This window comes from Pituophis catenifer, unplaced genomic scaffold (genome assembly GCF_029215685.1).
Source record: "Pituophis catenifer annectens isolate HBS135680 unplaced genomic scaffold, rPitCat1.0.hap2 SCAF_3, whole genome shotgun sequence".
NCBI lineage: Eukaryota > Metazoa > Chordata > Lepidosauria > Squamata > Colubridae > Pituophis > Pituophis catenifer.
In genome coordinates this window covers 65,734,084-65,741,714 of record NW_027256883.1, presented here as the reverse complement: position 1 = coordinate 65,741,714, position 7,631 = coordinate 65,734,084, and positions in this window count along the sequence as shown.

Below are 7,631 nucleotides of genomic sequence, written 5' to 3'. Positions count from 1 at the left end.
CCAAAGATACTAATGGAATTCTGAAATATATCAAGATCAATATTAACTCCTTTGGAAACCTAGAGTATTGTATTCCAAACATACTGTATTTGCTTTCCATCATTTTTATAATAAGATTGTATAGATCACCCAAAAAATCCTATGTGTAACATGTTTTGGCTTGAGAAAATCAGCAGCACAGCATGGAGAAGTCACCCATATGATGTAAACTGTGTTTGTGGTGGAACAGCAAAATAAAACAGGAATAGTTTGGTACAAAACAATAAATGCAAACAATTGCTTTGGTGCTGAAGCAAGTAGAATTTAGTGCTGAGTAAGCATTTTTCTATAGCTCTGATGGAATTATGAGATAAATATCCTAGCATTATCCAAACAAAGCAACTACTAAGCTGAAAAAAAACCTAGAAGAATGGAACAATAACTCCTGGATAATAGTTGGCATATGTCTAGATGGACTTCTTCCTTTCTCTTTCCAAACTACACAGTACAGTGGAAAGCATGTGCTGGCTAAGTATAACATTCAATTATGTATTTTTCAGCCTATGCCTTTAGGAACTCTCTGTTAGGTGTGCAATCTGTACAGTAATTGATATAAATTGCCAAACAGTTGCACACAGTGCCTTAGCAATTATGGTTTTTTTGGAGGCCAAATGTCACAAAAAGGGCAGCAGTTTTGCCAGTTTTACCATACAATGGTATCTTAGTACTCAACTGCTTTGAAACTCAACAAATTTGGTACTCAACACATTTTGACACAAAAATGTTGTTCTGGTACTCACTGATTTTTTGGTACTCAGCACACAAGCTAAAACTTTTCAGTGTTGACTGCCTTGTGACTCACCACATTATTCCTTGTGGGAATAATTTGTTTGGTACACATTGTTTTTGGTACTCAGCGCGCCTACTGGAACCCATTAACAATGAATACTGAGTACCATTGTAACTTGGGGTCTTTTGTCCATATTGGGTGGAAATTCTACGGGTTGTGATCTCAAAACATCTGGTGGCCATGACGTACACACTGAATACCTAAGAAAGACTTAACTTAAAACTTAAATGGTTTTAAGGAAATAATTATTTGAAATAAATAACAATACAATTATATATTTTTCATAAAGAGTACAGAGTACAGAATAACAGAGTTATAAGGGGCCTTGTAGTCCAATCCCTGTTCAAGCAGGAGATCCTATACAGGGGTGAAATCCAAAATTTTTCCCTACCGGTTCTGTGGGAGTGGCTTGGTGGGCATGGCAGGGGAAGGATACTGCAAAATCTCCATCCCCACCCCTCCTGGGGGAAGGATATTGCAAAATCTCTATTCCCACCTCACTCTGGGGCCAGTCAGAGGTGGTATTTGCCGGTTCTCTGAACTACTCAAAATTTCCACTACCGGTTCTCCAGAAATTGTTAGAACCTGCTGGATTTCACCCCGATCCTATACCATTTCTGACAAGTACTGTCCAGTCTCTTCTTTGATGCTTCCAGTGATGAAGCACCCACAATTTCTGAAGGTAAGCTGTTCCATTGACCGATTGTTCTTAGTCAGAAAATTTCTCCCTATACATTTCTGTTTATGTATTAATAGCAAAATACATGTACATTTCTTAGTTTACTTCTGGCTTTATCATTACTCCTTTACAATAAAGTCTGGTCATCTTTAACACACAACAGGCTCTTAATGAACCATGCAGACTTCTGTAAATTCTCCACTGCTACAAATGCTTGTCATTAATGTATGCCATTTGTTCTAATAATAAGCAAATCATCCAATATTTGGTGCAATGAAACTAATCTGCTTTATGGATGCTGCATTTCAATCCAAGTGTTTTCAGTCGACTGCGATAATGGGCATGTCTTTGTTGCCACTAATATGTGATAATAAGAGTCACGTGAGTCAAACATTAAGGAGATATCAGGCCACAATGCCTGTGCAGATACCTAGCAAGCAGCCAAGTACAGTACAATACTAAAGAATTGAATTACACATCAGGAAATCCCTGATACAAATTGTAAATTCAAACTCAGGTAGTCTTTTTTTTAGCTTTTTAAAAATTCTGCCTTTATTATTTTTATAAACAACTCAAGATGGTGAACATACAAATACTCCTTCCTCCCCCTAGTTTCCCTACTTTAAGGTGGGTTGAGCTGAGAATGACTAGCCTAAAGTCACCCAGACAGCTTTTATGACTGAAGTGAGACTAGAGCTCACAGTCTCCTAGTTTCCAACTGGTGCCTTAACCACTTCAGACCAGGGGTGGGTTCTACTTACCTTTACTACTGGTTCACAACGGGATCACGCATGCGCTCACTTTGCTAGTGCACTTGCTTCTGCACATGCGCAGATCGCTGATGATGACATCCGGGAGAGTGGGTGGGGCCTCCCACCAATTTTACTACCGGTTCTTGCGAACCGGTCTGAACCGGGGGCAACCCACCACTGCTTTAGACCCTAAATAATTCTTTTATCATACAGAATAATCCTGGTGATCTGACAGGATTGTAATAAATTAATATAATTAACAACTTTTAATGTTTTAAATTGGTATGTAAATAGAAAACAATGTAATCATAAATACATTGCCTATAATGAACACAGTTATTAAATGGATTTTGGCTTCCTAACTATGTAATCAGTGTATTGTGCACATACAGGCAATTCCTTTTTTGTGTCCACCCATGATAGTTTTGAGATATTATAGCACATTTTTAAAATAAGAACACAAAAACTGACTTGCTGCATCACACCATAGGCTCTAATAAATAATTGCCCAGGATTTATTTCTGAAAAATTATAATAGTACTTGGAAATCAAGATGCATCTAAAATTCTCTATTTCAGGAAGCTATCCTTCTCTATATAGAAACCATCAAATAGGAGGGAAAGGAGTCAGTGTCATATATTATGGTTTAGAGGAAGACAGCCATATGCCAATTAAAATCAGTCCAATTTCAGTCCCCTGAATTTTTTCATTTGTAACCTTGGAGTTGGAGGTATGGTGGATACAAAGCAGAATAGCTAAAAGTTGTTAAATAAATACAAGATGCGGAATGGTAGGTAAATGGAGAGACAGATTTTGGGAAGAAATTGGAAACAGTTTGTAAAAGGTCTGCTGATTCCAGGTTATAGTTTAACTAGCCCCATCCTTAAATATCCTGCATAGGAAGCAGAGGTGGTATTCAGCAGGTTCTGACCAGTTCTGGAGAACCGGTAGCAGAAATTTTGAGTAGTTCGGAGAACCAGTAGTAAAAATTCTGACAGGCCCCGTCCCCATCTATTCTCTGCCTCCCAAGCCCCAGCTGATCGGGAGGAAATGGGGATTTTGCAGCATCCTTCCCCTAGATTGGGGAGGGAATGGAGATTTTACAGTATCCTTCCCCTGCCATGCCCACCAAGCCATGCCACTCCCACCAAGTCACGCCCACAGAACCGGTAGTAAAAAAAATTGAAACCCACCACTGATAGGAAGGGAGAATAAATTGAAGGGAAAAAGCTAGTGGAAGTGAGGAGAGAGAAGGAGAGGGACAGAGAAAGGGAGAGGGAGAGAAAGGAGGGAGAGACATGCCTGAAACCTATACAAGACTTCAACTTTGAGTGCTAAAAGTGCTGTGTGCGTGTATGTGTGTATGTGTGTGAGAGAGAGAAGAGGAAGAGCATTTGAAGCTAGCAGAGTTCCCCTCTACTGGCCGAAAGACTATTTGGGAGCAACAGATGCTGGAGAAACAGCACAAGACCTTAGGCAAGGAATGCCAAAGCAACCAGTGGCAGCTGACTCGCTGGGATGCAGAATTCTGGATGTCTCACCTATGGAAAGCTGAGATTGGCAAATAGCCAGTTTCAGGTGACATTGACAAAGAGAATTATCTGAATGCATTTTGGAAGGGTGGGGCAGTTGTTTGGTTACTGGGCTGTTCCTTCAATCCTTCTGTTCCTTGTGTGCTGTGGTTATTCTGTTCATATGCGGTTTCTAATAATGTAAGAAAACTTTGCAAAAGAGTTCACAACTAGTTACTTTACACTTACTGGATGCCCTTGGAAAGGATGGAAGTACCACTTGGAAGTACCCTGCTGGTGAAGGAGCTAGCAGCAAACGGGGTAAGAAGCTGGAAAAGATTCTGCCTGGCAAAATTTGCAACTCTTGAATTCAGAACAAATTCCAATGCATACTCAGAGCTACACACTTTTAAGATTGAATGCAGTTGTCACCAGCATTTGTCTCCTTTAGTTGCAAAGCTCTGTTTAGACTCTCTTTGGATATTTTATTTCCATCTGAAATCAGAGCCCTTTATATAGACTGTATTAAATCTTCTTTCCCTCATCTTTGACACAAAGTTAGCATCTTATTTACTGAGTTTATTTACTCCAGTGTTTGTGCATGCATTTTTAAAAAGTTGCTCTCCCACCAAGCCCTTCACCTCTCCACACAGGCAGATTTTTGAATGCCAAATTAGCCTCACATTGTTATTCTGTAGTCAGTCTCTTAGAAATATTTCTGAATATAAGTTTAGGGTTATTAGACTATTTAGAATAGTCAAGAATAATAACAGTCTTAAACAGAGCACATTGTTCTATATGAACAGTAATTAAAACTGGGCTTTAGTGCTTTCTCTATGCGCCATCCTGCATATTGGCCAACTTTTGTGTCACTCACAAATTTGATAAGCAGCCCTATCAACCTGATTATCCACGTCATTAATAAAAAATGTTCACTAATACTAAATCCAGGACAGATTTTTCTGGAACCTCAGTGGCTACTGCTCTATCAGGTTGGAGGATTCTTTGTGCTCGTCAGTTGTGGGCCCATCTTAGTATATTGCCACCCAAATCCCATTGTAACAGTTTATCGATGAGGGTGACTTCTGGAACCTTGTTAAAAACTTTAGTGAAATCATGGCAAATTATATCTATGGCATTACTAACAAAACGATTGTTGATTATGAAGGTACATATAGTTGATAATAGATGGGTGGATGGGTGGATGGGTGGATGGATGGGGAGAGAGGGGGAGAATGGCTAGATAGATAGATAGATAGATAGATAGATAGATAGATAGATAGATAGATAGATAGAGAAAGAGACAGTGATAATAGAATCATCTAAGGAATAAGATGTAATTGTCTCGTGTACTAATTTATATGATATGCTATCATCTGAAAACACATAACAGGAGAAGGTACAAAGAATTGTAGAGAACTCATTTTTTTAGAATACAAGGCAAAAAAAAAATAATGTACTTAAAAACCATGGCTCATTTGTTTGGTTCTTTTGTATTTTAGTTATTTGGCTTTGAAAGAAGGGGAGCTAGTTATTCTCTGTGTCACATTGTTATCCACACAATCTAAACCTGTGTGGGTTTTTTTCATCATTTTTTTAAAAATGTAAATAGCAGGCAAGGGATTACCTATATATCAACCCCTTCTGGATGATAGCAAACTTTAAACCTATCCAATAAACACATATTACAATCTGAGGCTGTATGTAGCAAACTAATTAGCTGAAATAAATTCTTATATGTTTAGTTCAGGATTAAATAAACGAATATAGTTTAAGCTATTGTTTGCCACCATCTTAAAATGATAAACTCAAGAGTTTCATAGAATGGAAGAACTGTAAGGGGGATTTTGATTCCTACAGTCCAACATCTTGATACAACATCTGTTTGAAGATTTCTACTGCTCTTCTGGTATTTAGCTTTATTGTCAAGCTGCTCTTATCAGCAAGAGATTTCTTCTAACATGGAATGTAAGTCTGCTGTCATTTAACTTAAGGCCATATATTAAACAGCTTGACTGGCATGTCATGTACTGGAAAGATGCTCAGTATAACAGAGTCTGATTATTTTATTTTCATTTTCATTAAGATGAAGTAAATGAGTTCAGCAAATAAAATAGATGTAGGGAAACTACATGACTCTAGAAGCAATAATTTTGAATCATGTTGATTAATTACAAATAAAAATGGAGATGATTAACATTTTTGATAGCATAGCTTTATATAACGATGTTTGATCCACACATATTATACATATCATATTTATTCATGCCTGTGCATAAGGTAAAAGTGTACGGGGTTTACTGAGATACAACTATGAGACTTTTATAAATACAGTATTCTGAATAAAGTATGCTATTTATTTATTAGTTCGATTTATATGCCGCCCTTCTCCGGAGACTCAGGGCGGCTTACAATGTGTTAAGCAATAGCCTTCATACTTTTGTATATACCTGCTTAGTAGGGCTTTCGGGCCCCCCTAAGCGGTATTCTTTTTTATACAAAGTCAGCTTATTGCCCCTACAATCCGGGTCCTCATTTTACCTACCTCGGAAGGTGGAAGGCTGAGTCAACCTTGAGCCTGGTGAGATTTGAACTCGCAGTAATTGCAGGCAGATGGCAGCTAAGTGATACTTAACAGCACTTTAGTCTGCTGCGCCACCAAGGCTCCTTGGATATTAAATGCCTCTCAATCTTTTCTTTATACATTCTAACTTTAGCAGAATTGAACCTGGTTAGTTCTTGAAGTGGTGAATAGTTTCTGGTTTTTAGAATAGCAAAGGAACTAGCAATCAAAAAACATGACCCAAACTAGAACTTTCTAGAGTAGCAATGAAAACCTTAGGAAAAAAAAAATTCAGCTGCTATGACACATTGATACATATAAAGATTTGTATTGCATAGGCAGTGGTTTTCCTTGGATATTTTGTGTGAAAAATCGGACTTTGAAGAAGCAAGATAAAAAGAGTATCGATGCTTTTGAACATTGAGAAGAACAAGAGAAAAATCTTGAGAATATCGTAGATATACAAAAAAATAATAATAATAATCAGATCATAGAGCTAATCAGTTCTGAGTTCTTGTTTCTGGCAGAAATGACTATGTCCAAATTATCATATTTTTTATACGTTATGTGAAGGATCTTTACATAACTCTCTGCAGAAATTTATAACATGGGGAAAGGTGGAAGGAAAGATGAGGATGACCAGCAGCCAAATGGGGAGACCTGATTACAGCAGCAATGGTTGTGTCACTGGAAGACATTCAGGGTCACATTGGAGACAGAACATCCTGGAGAAGGTCTATACTTTATACCAATCAATCAACCAATCAATCACTCAATGAAATACTTGGCTGAGACATGATCTAAAAATGCAAACTAAATGGGAAGTTGATAAAGCATCTAGGAAGAAAGCAGATACAAGTAAGTAACATATTCTGCTAGAGAGAAGCTCTCTGAGTATGGGTTTCAGCATGAGTCCAAAAGCTCAGAAGGCTACACCGATCCAGTTTGGATCTATATTCACCTTCATTTGAAAGACAAGTAAACCTTCATATTGTTACTAAGAAACTAAAAGTGTTTAGGAGTCAAAATCAACCCAATTATTAATATTTTTTCCTAGAATCACAACATGTATTGTTAATACGGTATTAATTAAAAGTAATTTTGTAACAACAGGGGATGATGTCCACATTTATGAGGTGGTTGCAAACTGCACCATAAATAACTAGAAGTAAGGGAGAGAGGAACATTTTTTTTTTATTGTCAAGAGGTAGTCCTTGATTTATGACCACAATAGAGCTCAAAATTCCCATCACTAAGCAAGACTGTAAGTGAATTTTTCCCCATTTTATAATCTTTC